General features: G+C 45.9%; 1 protein-coding gene across 4 annotated transcripts in view; it reads left to right on the top strand.

Moving 5' to 3' along the window:
* Positions 1-211: 211 nt before the first annotated feature.
* Positions 212-14258, top strand: part of PTP4A3 (protein tyrosine phosphatase 4A3) — a 60035-nt gene continuing 45988 nt past the window's right edge. For 2 of the 4 annotated variants that reach the window (XM_073679951.1, XM_073679950.1), the window contains exon 1: positions 218-336. The gene's annotated coding sequence lies outside the window, so the exon portion shown is untranslated. Of the gene's footprint in view, positions 337-14258 lie in introns of all 4 variants that reach the window. The other 2 variants (XM_073679948.1, XM_073679949.1) reach the window with 2 other exon arrangements.

The following is a 14258-nucleotide window of genomic DNA, read 5'->3' as shown; positions in this document are numbered from 1 at the left end:
CGGTGTCCAGGTCACTTCAGGACACTCAGGTCTCCTCTGCTCCAGGTCACGTGACGGCCACATAGTTTCACTGGAGCTTCGCCCAATCAGCGCGTCCAGGGTTACCAAGGGATGGGCGGGGCTTAAAACGTAAGAGACGTGTGACACGCAAAAGGGGGCGTGGTGTACCAGACGCAACTCATAGTAGGGCGTGGCTTTATAAATCGTATAGCTTCGGGGGCGTGTTCCGTAAAGGGGCGGAGCGTGCAGCAGAGGCGGGCTGTTCGGTGGCGGGGGAGGCAGTGTCGGCACGCAGTCCTTGGTGGAGCAGCGCGGCTGGAGAGCGGGCGGTGGACGGTAAGCAGCGGGGACTGGAGGGGGGGAATCTCTGCAGGCAGCGGCGGACGGAGGCGGCGCCGCCCCTCATAGCACAAAGAGCTGAGGTTCCCGTTATATTACCTAATTAGCAGCGACTGTGTGTGTGTGTGTGTGTGTGTGTGTGTGTGTGTGTGTGTGTGTGTGTGTGTGTGTGTGTGTGTTACATGGCTTGTGTGTATATATATATAATTTCTGATATATGACCTGTATATGCGACCTGCTGTACTGTGTGTGATGTATTGCCTGTATATGCTGTATGTGTATAACATATATTAGAGCTATAATGTATGTGTGTAGTAGATCAGCTGTATCTAGCCCATGTGAGCTGCTGTATATGATGTACTTGCTGTATATACTGGATATGGGAGCTATTGCCTGTATATGTAATATACTGTATACTGAATGAGCTGTGAATATATATATATGTGTATATGTGTGTGTGTATGGACCTGTGTATACCGCACACCTGATACAGGACCTGGATATAACGTGTATGTACAATATATCACCTGTGTGGGAAGCGGGAACCACCCCAAGAGTCTGTTTCATGATGCAATATAATGTGGTGGATACATGGGTGCGCTCCGTTCTCTATAAATGCGATACATACTGATCCGTGTGACGGATGGCGTGCTCCGCCGTGACGCGCTCTGCCGATGGCGTGCTCCGCCGTGACGCGCTCTGCGGATGGCGTGCTCCGCCGTGACGCGCTCTGCGGATGGCGTGCTCCGCCGTGACGCGCTCTGCGGATGGCGTGCTCCGCCGTGACGCGCTCTGCGGATGGCGTGCTCCGCCGTGACGCGCTCTGCGGATGGCGTGCTCCGCCGTGACGCGCTCCGCTCTGTGATACTTTGTTGCTGTCTGTATAGCGGGATTATGGCAGAGTAACAGATGGCGATTCCCCTGCACAACAATAGCCGCCCGTCCTGTGCCGCTCTCTGCTGGATGGTGTCATCGCGGAGGTGACATCAGCCCGGGACTCACTGGCCTCTTCCTATCGCCGGTGACTCACGTTCCTGATTCCCCCCCCCCCCTTCACACTCCGCACGGCTCTGACTTCTGCCGCTTATATCATCCTGATGTCATGTAGGATCCCGCTGTCCACAGTGCACCCAGGGTTCGGGGAAGACAGGACGCAGGGTGATCTGTAATATTATATATCGTATTATGTAAGTGACTGGGAAGTGTCGCGCTGCAGCCGATCCCCCCTCCGGGGGCTTCAGCCGTATTTATTACTTGGGTGGCACAGCGCAGTTGATCCCTGGTAAACGGATTTGTCTGATTGGCAAATCATGAACATTCATCTTGCCTGAGTTGATGGCTTTTCCTTGGAGGGGTCTCCATACAAGCTCCCCCCTCCACCCGCAGTATCTGCCTTTAATCAAGACCATCAATATTAGATCAGTGGGGGGTGTCCCATTCGGGTTTGTACATTGCATTACCATACAAAGCCATTAATAGAACCAAAATAGGCTGCTAAACACTGGCCATCCGGTAAATGGCTGGAGTACCCCTTTAAAAACAGCTCGGTCATCTGACATCCAAGACTTGCTGATCGTTGAGACCCCGAGGGCTCTGATGGTTCTGTAATTTTAGAAGGGTCCCAATAGTCAGTCCCCCAGCAATCGAATGTGTGTGCTTTGTCTACAACTTGCTGATGCATTGTGGTCACACAAATATTTTGGGGTACGTTCTGTACAATTTGGCATTTACAGCTCCGACAATTGCTGATATCTATTCTGGGAAAGCTGCATTGTGTGATCTGCAACCAAAACTCCCCTGTGGTTGGATCTCGTGTCAGCGCACGACAATCAGCCCTGCACCCCCCGATGTGGAAGCGAGCGGAGCCGGAACATCTGTAATATCTGACCCCCCCTCCCCCATCGTTAGGCTCCATCCATGTGACTCGTCGTTTTCTTATTTTTCTCGCGCACCTCGCTGAAGCATTAAGGCCGATTCATCAAAGCTTTCACGTCGTAAAAGTGTCCTAAAAGTTTTGTAGAGTCGCACAACTTGAAGTTGCTCAAAAGTTTTCTCTTTGGATCAGCAGAGCTGGGGAGGCGTCTGGATGGGGCGGCAAATTCGTGAAACGTGTCGGCGTCTTTACTTGAGAAATGTAAGTAGCATCTATGGCAGCACCAGTGGCGTGCACCTCTCCGTGAAGTCAGCGCCTCTTGTGCTCCATCGCTGCTTTCTTTGCCACTTATCACTTTCCACGTCCTAGAGATGAGGTCCCATTGTGCCTGCAGCAAAAAGCGTCTGCATTCAATCAACCCACTATGACCATGCTGCAAAAAAACAAACCCTGATACATCTACGGAAAAATAAGTTATGGCTTTTGGAAGAAAAGGAAAAAACTAAAGTGTGTAAATGAGAATTGGCCGCGTGGGGAAGGGGTTAACCCTTAATATGGATGAGCGCAGATTTCCCTTTCAGTCACTTGGACTCTGCATTAGTTATTCTTTCTGCGATTGTGATGGAAAGTTCCTGTTGCGGCTTCTGATGGGATTTCCGTCCTGATGGATAAATATCGGCACAGGGCACAAGTTCAGGTAAAGCATAGAAAGGGCCAGACCTTCTTGGAAGGCGATTTCAGACTGTCACATTAGACTGTCGGCCGATATCGGGCAGACTGTGGGGGGCGCCTCTGACTGATGGTTGGGGGAGAAGTCAATTGTGCATGTCTGATTTTGGACTGCTGATCACATTGTTCTCCCAGACCGACGTGTCAGCCGCGGCCCTTTTGGAGAACACAGGAGCGCTCGGCCGAATGAGCCCCTCTTGTATGGGAAAGTCAGCTGAGAGCCATATAACATGTATTGTGACCTCCTACGGACCCCAAGAGCGAAGGGAAAGTCACAGATCATAGGAAAAAGTGACCCAAAATGTGACTTGTAAATTAAGTTTGTTTGGAAGTTTTCTTCTCTTTTTTTTTTTTCCTCCCATAAATTGTCTATCCCGGCGGACGAGCAGCCCTGTACTCTGGATATAGACTGAGTTCTGTGCCGTACCCTTCGTTACCGCCCACGCAGATATTTAGAAACTTTTCCAAAATTTAAGACTCATTTATGTATGGGTAGGATGGTGAGATGAGAAATGCCGACTCTGCAGTGGGGGAACGTGCCAAGAATGTGGAGAAATGACTTCGGGAATGAGGAAAATCGCCCAAGACACATATTGTGTGAACATGCACTGGTCTCCTATGGTCGACCTGACCCGCCTCGCTTCGACCCTTTAGATTTTGGCGCTTTGTACTTTTTTCCCATGATCTCAAATGACAGGTCTGTGACATTTCTGTGCACCCGTTTTCAGGATCCGTACAGATCCCCCACTCATCTGCAACCTATAACTTGTAATGTTGAATGTTGCTCCTTTAAAGGATTATTCCCATCTTAGAGAAGTGTCTGTGATCAGTGCCGGTCCATCCGCTGGTGATTCTTCTGATTTAGCCACAGACCATAGAAGGAAGGGCAGGCGGCTCCATTCACTTGAAAAACTGCAAAGGGGGCTCAGCGCTGCCGAGAGGGGTGCGACCTCTAGCGAAACCCTTCTAGATCTGTCCGGCTGGTTCCCTGTGCTTCAGTCATGCAGCTTTCCTGTGCACTTTCTTCCTTTTCTTCAGTGTTCAGAGCTCCGCTGTCTGCAGCCAGTGAATTCTGCACATTATTGGGCTGTGGCTGCTCTGTTCTGGGCATCAGTGGGGCCCAGCCTCGGAGTAGCTGGCACACGTAATTTGGGGTCACTATGCATCGCTGGTACGGTACCTGCCCTGGCCAGGTGGCATGGATGCATAGTGACCCAGTTTTGCGGGTGACTCACGCTGGATTTTGTGACTTTTGGCCAAACCTTTGTGCATTACTCATTGTCTGACAGCTTTGATTGCATTGAAAGATTGTGACACCGGCGGGCGGCTCGTAACGTCCCAAACATTAACGCCTCCTAGGGAGGAGGAAGGAGAGGGAGATCTGTGCCCCCCACCAGGATATGTCTTTCTAGACCAGTGATATTACTACAACCCCCAATATGTTCTCACTTAAGTTGGTCCATAAATCAGGTACCATATCGATAATGTAATGGATATGCATAGCTGGCAGCAACTGAAGGATATACGGTATATACCAGCAGGCGGTGCCCTCGCTCTCGGATTTTCTTCCCGGGTGGTATTCTGCTGTTACCATGGCAATTCTTCGCTCGCCGAAGCGATTATTACATGGCTGATATGTAACCAGACCCCGGCCGCAGTGAGGGAGACGCCATTCGCCTGCGTTGACTTGTGCCATTTTTCTTTTTTTTCCACACTTTTCAGTGTTGAGGTGTGAAATTCGGTGCAAAAATCTGCCTTTTGCACATGATTTTGCAGCTGATCCACTGCACATGTGCACCAATATCTAAGGGCGCGTTCACACGGGACGGAGCCGGCGCAGAAACTCTCTGCTTTTGCCACAAATCTTATCCTTAGCAGCTGTATAGGAAAGGTTCACTTGCTTTAGATATTGCCTTGTGCATTGCAAAGCGTGAAATCGGTGGTGAATCGGCAATAGCCGGCAAGTTCTGAGTGCATTTCATTTTCCTACCAGGTGTGAACGCGCACCTTGTTGTCCGGCTTCGTGTGGGAATTCTCGGAGCGGCCATCTGCGATGGGGGCAGGGGAGGATCCTGCAGGGATTCCCTCTCCGGTGGATCAGCCGTGCCGCCGCTCTGTGTGTTGCGTTCTCTTCTGTTGCTCATTCATTTTTTCCGGAGCTGAAGTCGTCTTTTGAAGTGAAGGGATAAATGAATGGTCACGGCCGGAGCGCGGGGCGTCTTTATAGGAACGCCGCGTTTCCTTCCACAATCGCTGGCGGTTAGAATGTGGATGCACTTGTATCTCCTGATACTTCTTCGTTACCGTACTCCTCTGATACATTGTAACGGCACGGAGGTACAGACACTGCTGCCAGTAAAACCGCTGCTGTCTGAATGCCCATTTTGCTGTTTTTGTTTTTTTTGGGTCTCTTCATCGTGTTTTTCGGGTACAGAGCACGTGTGCTTTATCTGCAGTACATGTTCAGTAAAGTTAGTTTTATTCACCAAAAACATTTTTTTGTTTTTGCAGCGTTTTTCACTCTTTCTATGCGTGAAAAATACTGAAAGAATAAACTCTGCAGCTCCCAGCGTGTGCATGAGATTCATGAAATCTCCGAGCTTTTGCTGCGATTATTAATTTTCATTGAAAAAAAGTGCAAAAAAAAAAAAAAAAAAAAAACGCTGCATGTGCACAGAGCCTAATAAACATTGCAACAAAAAAAGCCTCTGCCGATCCTTGTAGATACAGGTCGTATTCGCTGCAGAATCTTCAGGTTTTTTTTTTTTTTCTTGGGATTCTCAGTATATTCTTCCCTGGGATCAGCCCCATTCAAAGGAGAAAGCGTCCCTAGTTTTTGGGCATAATTCATATTAAACCACTTGTTTCCTGTTGAAGCCAATGGAAACACGGGTTTTCCCATTAAGCTGTGGGCATCACTTAGAAGCAACTTATGTGCAAAACCTGCGTGAATGCGGGTTAAGTGCCCCTTTCACAGCTCAGCGGTGCCTTCCTGGCTCTAGTGCGGGGCCGTGATCCATCCTGAGCGGAGCTGTTGGTGCTTGGATGATGAGGGTCCTGCGGCCCCCCCGATGGTGCTGATAATCAGCTGGGTAGCGGACAGTTTCTGCCTCTCCGGCGGCGTCGTCCTACAGTCGGCTTCTCCCGTCAGCCTCTGATTAGCGTAATTAAGACATGGGGATTAGGCGATTATAGGTTGTGGACATGAATTGTCTTGTTCCTCTCCTCGTGGATCTGATAATTAACATAAATGTGTTTGGACAGAGCTGCATTACCCTCCAATAATAATGTCAGATCTCTGTACCAGGAACAAGGACCCCGAGCTGCTGCTCCAAATGCAGTCCTGCAAAACCAGCCCCATGGGTCCAGCCCTGCATGCACGTCCATGTCATCACTGCCCAGAGGTCTAAGACCTAACCCTTACCGAGTGGAGTGGAGAAAAGCACCAACTCGCCAAGGAGTGGGCTCGGAGCAAGTGGAGACGGGCACCGCCGCGCCACAGGCAGACGAGGTGGAGACGGGCACCGCCGCGCCACAGGCAGACGAGGTGGAGACGGGCACTGTCGCACCACACAATGCATATGACAAGCGAAGTGTGTTACTGCTTCATCTACACAATGTGCACTGGCAGTGGGCACCTGTATATTGCATGGGTGTAGCTGGGCACAGGTCTTGCTTCCCTGGGCACTGGCAGTGGGCACATGCGCATTGCATGGGTGTAGCTGGGCACTGGCAATAGGTGCATGCGCATTGCATGGATGGAGTCGGGCACAGTTCTTGCTTCCCTGGGCACTGGCAATGGGCGCATGCACATTGCATGGATGGAGTCGGGCACAGTTCTTGCTTCCCTGGGCACTGGCAATGGGAGCATGCGCATTGCATGGATGGAGTCGGGCACAGTTCTTGCTTCCCTGGACACTGGCAATGGGCGCATGCGCATTGCATGGATGGAGTCGGGCACAGTTCTTGCTTCCCTGGACACTGGCAATGGGCGCATGCGCATTGCATGGATGGAGTCGGGCACAGTTCTTGCTTCCCTGGACACTGGCAATGGGCGCATGCGCATTGCATGGATGGAGTCGGGCACAGTTCTTGCTTCCCTGGACACTGGCAATGGGCGCATGCGCATTGCATGGATGGAGTCGGGCACAGTTCTTGCTTCCCTGGGCACTGGCAATGGGCGCATTGCATGGATGGAGTCGGGCACAGTTCTTGCTTCCCTGGGCACTGGCAGTGGGCACATGCGCATTGCATGGATGGAGTCGGGCACAGTACTTGCTTCCCTGGGCACTGGCAATGGGCGCATTGCATGGATGGAGTCGGGCACAGTTCTTGCTTCCCTGGGCACTGGCAATGGGCGCATGTTCATTGCATGGGTGTAGCTGGGCACAGTTCTTGCTTCCCTGGGCACTGGCAATGGGCGCATGCGCATTGCATGGGTGTAGCTGGGCACAGTTCTTGCTTCCCTGGGCACTGGCAGTGGGCACATGCGCATTGCATGGGTGTAGCTGGGCACAGTTCTTGCTTCCCTGGGCACTGGCAGTGGGCACATGCGCATTGCATGGGTGTAGCTGGGCACAGTTCTTGCTTCCCTGGGCACTGGCAATGGGCACATGCGCATTACATGGTTTGAGTCGGGCACAGTAGTTCTTGCTTCCCTGGGCATTGGCTTCAACAGTGGGCGCATACATTGCACAGATGAGGCCGGGCACATTATTGGACCATACGCACCATAGTGCAGGATGCTTCCATGTTGGATTGCAGACTTCCCTCTTGAGTATTTTTGTACGTTGGGCTTTGTGTTGTGTTCGGCGCTGCGGTTCTCACAGTCCTCGGAGGTTTACTATTCCCATGTCCATTATAAAAGCTGTGTTTGTGTAACATTTGGACGTGCCGTGCCACAGCTGGAATGCCGCGTTAATGTGGGTCGCCCCGGAGCTCCGGACCATCCTGTTTTTGCTTATTGACATTGGCTCACCAGTCTCTGCAGCGGTGGGGTGGGTTGGAGGGTCTTGGCACGGGACGGTTTTCATTGGGCTCAGACCATGAAATATCAAGATTTTATTTTATTAAAAGGATGTAGCGAACGCTTTACGGAAGGAGGGGAATACTTTTTTATATCTTTGGATTGTGTTGGTTTTTGCACGTGTTCCTGTGAGCTTTGCCGCTTCCAGGCAAGTTGGATGGATGTTTGCAATCTAGATTTAGGAGATTTTGGTTGCATTAGGAACATGCATTTGTTATATTTGAAGCTTCACCTCTAACTTGTACTGTCAAAGAAAGAGTCTCCGATCTGGAGATCAATTAGCCTTGGTGGAGACTGGTTTGGGAATATTTGGCTGTCGGTCCTCCGGAGTGCTCGGATGTTAGTCTGCCCTACACCAGGCTTTTCGCAATTTCTCTGTTCCCCGTGTGGTATTTATTATCTTCGCTGTGAACCAATCTCTTCCCATATTTTCGTGATTTCACGGATCCTTTTGACCTTGGAAGCCTGAGACTATGCGAGACCGGTAAGGGCAGGAATACCCGGCTTGCACTTATCCAGCTGCTGCCGTCGTTCTGCTTTCTCTTGGAGGCGTACCAAGTATCGGGCTATTGATACGACGCTACCTCGCCGGGGTCAGTGCCGGAAAGGCCAGATCAGCAAGTAAATTTAGTCCATGTGACTGACAGGTTGACGGCTCCCAAGGAACATTCCCTACCTTGCAAGTTACGCGGAGAACTTTGTGATCCGGTCAAGGGCAATCAGGAAAAAATGGATTAGAAGCCTGAAGGTCTTTTTTCGGGTTCCTATTTGGTTACCTGAAGTCTTTTGCCGTTTGGGTTTCCACTGACTAATCAGGAGGGTTAGAATCCTGACCTTAAAAATATATCAGAGATCGCAGTGATGGACAGATGGGTATTAAAGCACCCTACAAGGAGGCAACGAAGTCACCACTTCTACTAAACCAATGATGCAAATCGCCCCTGAGGATGTTCTTGTTGCATTTCCGTGATAGGACCTTCACTACTCTGCGGAGAAAGTGGACATGGAAAGTGCCAAAATACTTGTCAAAGCCCCGACCGCTTCTCTGGTCTTTGTTTTATATGGCTACAACGGTGACTTAAAGTTTAGAACATGCCCGCTGCGGCCAGTCATTGGCTAGATGGCGCTAGACTTCTGAGTCTAGTGATTGGCTGCAGCTTTCATGTAGATGGGACCACCCTTCTTCATCCCTGTAATCAAAAAAAAGGCAATGGAAAGCAAGCGCTAGAATGACCAGTCCTTCAGCAGAACCGTAATGCTTGTTCTGTCATGGTTGTACCCCAATTTGTCTTTTAAAATGGACAATCCCCTTTAAATGGGGCTGCCCATCCCACCTCTCTTGCTCTAGGGTTGCGGAGTGTGCTGCAATAAGGACCCCGAGACCTTCGCTCTAGTGATGACCGGGGCTCCTAATAGCATTTTACGGGCGCAAGTCCAAGCCTGACCCGTGGGTCTAAGGAACCGAACTTGCAGGGCGATGACTATATCAGTTCTGAGTCGTTAGATCCATGGTCAGGATACTGCTTGCAAACTTTATATGGTTGCACAAAAGCCACCGTAATACACTGTGAGGAAGACCAAGTGGAACCACGTCGGTGAGAAGAGCTCCCGACTTCTGGATCTGACTCCAAATGTCTTGTTGACCCATCAGGATTCCTAATATTTGGGCTCTGGATTTCTCGCGGCGCTTCGTACGGTCACCTGGACGTTCCGTTCTCGTAAAGGATACAAGAGGCTACAGATGTTTGACTTTATTGGGCGTTGTATCCTACAGAGGGGCTACACCAGGGTCAATCACTCGCAAGAATTTACTTTTTGGAAAAAGAAATACAAAATACAATATTTGAGCCGTGCGCCCAACGTCATTGACCGCCAAGCTTGGTAGCTCTGGACACCACCATGGTCAAGTCTTTTGCTGGCGGCACAGCTCAGATTCATTGTTCTGCAGAGCGTGACCTCTAGGAATGCGGTCGCCCGCTACTGCAGTGTGTGAATTCACTCTTATATTGGTGCATCGCCTTTTATGTCTTTGTTGTCCCGGTGCCGCAGTCACTTTATCTATGTACATGTCGCCATGTTGGTGAATGGAGAAAGGAAGAGGAAGGTCTTTGAAGCGGAGAAAAGCTTGTGCTTGGAATGTGGGCCAGTGTTCTCCGGCCGGGGCTGTATACCCGGCTCATAGCTGGCAGCTGGGCTCTGAGGGGCCGGTATTGTGCCAGTAATTCCCTCTTCATCCTCACCAGATATTGGAATGCCTTTGAAGTCTTCCCCAGCCCCCTCCATTCAGTTCGCCTTCTGCACTGTGAAGTCTATCTGTACAAAGTCCAGCAGCAATTGCCTGAATATGAATAATATATATAATGTACATGGCAAAATGTGGTGGTCGTGTTTTATTGTATTTTAAGAGACTAAGGCTATGTGCCCACGATGCAGAAATGCTCCGGATTTTTCCTGAGCATTTCTGCATCTCCCTGGCAGAAAAAACGCATGCGGATTGTGCATGCTTTTTTTTCTGCCTATGTACAAGAATACAACTACTATAATACTGCCCCCTATGTACAAGAATATAACTACTATAATACTGCCCCCTATGTACAAGAATATAACTACTATAATACTGCCCCCTATGTACAAGAATATAACTACTATAATACTGCCCCCTATGTACAAGAATATAACTACTATAATACTGCTCCTATGTACAAGGATATAACTACTATAATACTGCCCCTATGTACAAGAATATAACTACTATAATACTGCCCCCTATGTACAAGTATATAACTACTATAATACTGCCCCCTATGTACAAGGATATAACTACTATAATACTGCCCCCTATGTACAAGGATATAACTACTATAATACTGCCCCCTATGTACAAGGATATAACTACTATAATACTGCCCCCTATGTACAAGGATATAACTACTATAATACTGCCCCCTATGTACAAAGATATAACTACTATAATACTGCTCCCTATGTACAAGGATATAACTACTATAATACTGCCCCCTATGTACAAGAATATAACTACTATAATACTATCCCCTATGTACAAGAGTATAACTACTATAATACTGCTCCTATGTACAAGAATATAACTACTATAATACTGCCCTCAATGTACAAGAATATAACTACTATAATACTATCCCCTATGTACAAGGATATAACTACTATAATACTGCCCCTATGTACAAGAATATAACTACTACAATACTGCCCTCAATGTACAAGAATATAACTACTATAATACTGCTCCTATGTACAAGAATATAACTACTATAATACTGCCCCTATGTACAAGAATATAACTACTATAATACTGCTCCTATGTACAAGAATATAACTACTATAATACTGCTCCTATGTACAAGAATATAACTACTATAATACTGCTCCTATGTACAAGAATATAACTGCTATATTACTGCCCCCTATGTACAAGGATATAACTACTATAATACTGCTCCCTATGTACAAGAATATAACTACTATAATACTATCCCCTATGTACAAGAATATAACTACTATAATACTGCCCCCTATGTACAAGAATATAACTACTATATTACTGCCCCCTATGTACAAGGATATAACTACTATAATACTGCTCCCTATGTACAAGAATATAACTACTATAATACTATCCCCTATGTACAAGAATATAACTACTATAATACTGCCCCCTATGTACAAGAATATAACTACTATATTACTGCCCCCTATGTACAAGGATATAACTACTATAATACTGCTCCCTATGTACAAGAATATAACTACTATTATACTGCTCCTATGTACAAGAATATAACTACTATAATACTGCCCCTATGTACAAGGATATAACTACTATAATACTGCTCCTATGTACAAGAATATAACTACTATAATACTGCCCCTATGTACAAGGATATAACTACTATAATACTGCCCCTATGTACAAGAATATAACTACTATAATACTATCCCCTATGTACAAGAATATAACTACTATAATACTGCCCCCTATGTACAAGAATATAACTACTATAATACTGCCCCTATGTACAAGGATATAACTACTATAATACTGCTCCTATGTACAAGAATATAACTACTATAATACTGCCCCTATGTACAAGGATATAACTACTATAGTACTGCCCCTATGTACAAGAATATAACTACTATAATACTGCTCCCTATGTACAAGAATATAACTACTATAATACTGCTCCTATGTACAAGAATATAACTACTATAATACTGCCCCTATGTACAAGGATATAACTACTATAATACTGCCCCTATGTACAAGGATATAACTACTATAATACTGCTCCTATGTACAAGAATATAACTACTATAATACTGCTCCTATGTACAAGAATATAACTACTATAATACTGCCCCCTATGTACAAGGATATAACTACTATAATACTGCTCCCTATGTACAAGAATATAACTACTATAATACTATCCCCTATGTACAAGAATATAACTACTATAATACTGCCCCCTATGTACAAGAATATAACTACTATATTACTGCCCCCTATGTACAAGGATATAACTACTATAATACTGCTCCCTATGTACAAGAATATAACTACTATTATACTGCTCCTATGTACAAGAATATAACTACTATAATACTGCCCCTATGTACAAGGATATAACTACTATAATACTGCTCCTATGTACAAGAATATAACTACTATAATACTGCCCCTATGTACAAGGATATAACTACTATAGTACTGCCCCTATGTACAAGAATATAACTACTATAATACTGCTCCCTATGTACAAGAATATAACTACTATAATACTGCTCCTATGTACAAGAATATAACTACTATAATACTGCCCCTATGTACAAGGATATAACTACTATAATACTGCCCCTATGTACAAGGATATAACTACTATAATACTGCTCCTATGTACAAGAATATAACTACTATAATACTGCTCCTATGTACAAGAATATAACTACTATAATACTGCCCCCTATGTACAAGGATATAACTACTATAATACTGCTCCTATGTACAAGAATATAACTACTATAATACTGCCCCTATGTACAAGGATATAACTACTATAATACTGCTCCTATGTACAAGAATATAACTACTATAATTCTGCCCCTATGTACAAGGATATAACTACTATTATACTGCTCCTATGTACAAGAATATAACTACTATAATACTGCCCCTATGTACAAGAATATAACTACTATAATACTGCTCCTATGTACAAGAATATAACTACTATAATACTGCCCCCTATGTACAAGGATATAACTACTATTATACTGCTCCTATGTACAAGAATATAACTACTATAATACTGCTCCTATGTACAAGAATATAACTACTATAATACTGTCCCTATACACAAGAATATAAGTACTATAATGCTGCCCTCTATGTACAAGAATATAACTACTATAATACTGCCCCCTATGTACAAGAATATAACTACTATAATACTGCTCCTATGTACAAGAATATAACTACTATAATACTGCCTCTTAACTACAAGAATGCATCTAATATAATACGACCTCTATTATTCTTGTGTTTTATTGAGCGTTAGAATGAACCCACTTTTTGGTTCCTGGGAACTCTTGAGCCTCCTCGTTTGGCAGCAGAACTTTTCTTGGTTCACACAGGAACTCTAAAAGATTCCTGGGTCGTCTCGAGCTTTACACCCCGGGTCAGGTTCTGTCCTAATCAGAAGGCTGGTGAATTGGCTCGGGTACTGAAAGAGTCTGCTGTTGCTGCTCTCAAGGTTGCCAGAAAACGCTTGGGGTCTCCAAAGCAAAGATGGAGCCAAGACCTTCTCTACTATTTATTTTGACATAAAAATCCATGTGCCCAGCGAGCGGATGGCTGTGAGGGTATCTATAGCCGTGCTGACGCGATTTCCCTCGCTGAGGCGCTCACCATCTGGATTCCCATTAATGTGGGGGCAGTATGTCATACTTTGGATTGTCTATAATGAACTCCTTGGATATGATTTTAACCTTCTCCCAAGACTTCACTGATTACTCAGTTTTTGCAATCTTTTATGTATATTCCCAGTATATTCTAAAAAAAAATAAATAAATAAAAATAATTTTTTATTTATATATTTTTTTTTCTTTGCATTCTTCATATCCATTAATTCCTGAGAGCGAAGAACAAGTTTCATTTATTCAACCTTGAAAAAGTTTAGCTGACACCTCTATAAGTAATACATATTGTAAGGCCACAACCTCACTATTCGTATTTGGTCAGTATTCGGTCAG

The sequence above is a fragment of the Phyllobates terribilis genome, unplaced genomic scaffold, assembly GCF_046119375.1.
Source record: "Phyllobates terribilis strain yellow unplaced genomic scaffold, ASM4611937v1 Scaffold_4__5_contigs__length_816908805, whole genome shotgun sequence".
NCBI classification, from domain to species: domain Eukaryota; kingdom Metazoa; phylum Chordata; class Amphibia; order Anura; family Dendrobatidae; genus Phyllobates; species Phyllobates terribilis.
This window is presented reverse-complemented; position numbering and strand designations above follow the sequence as displayed.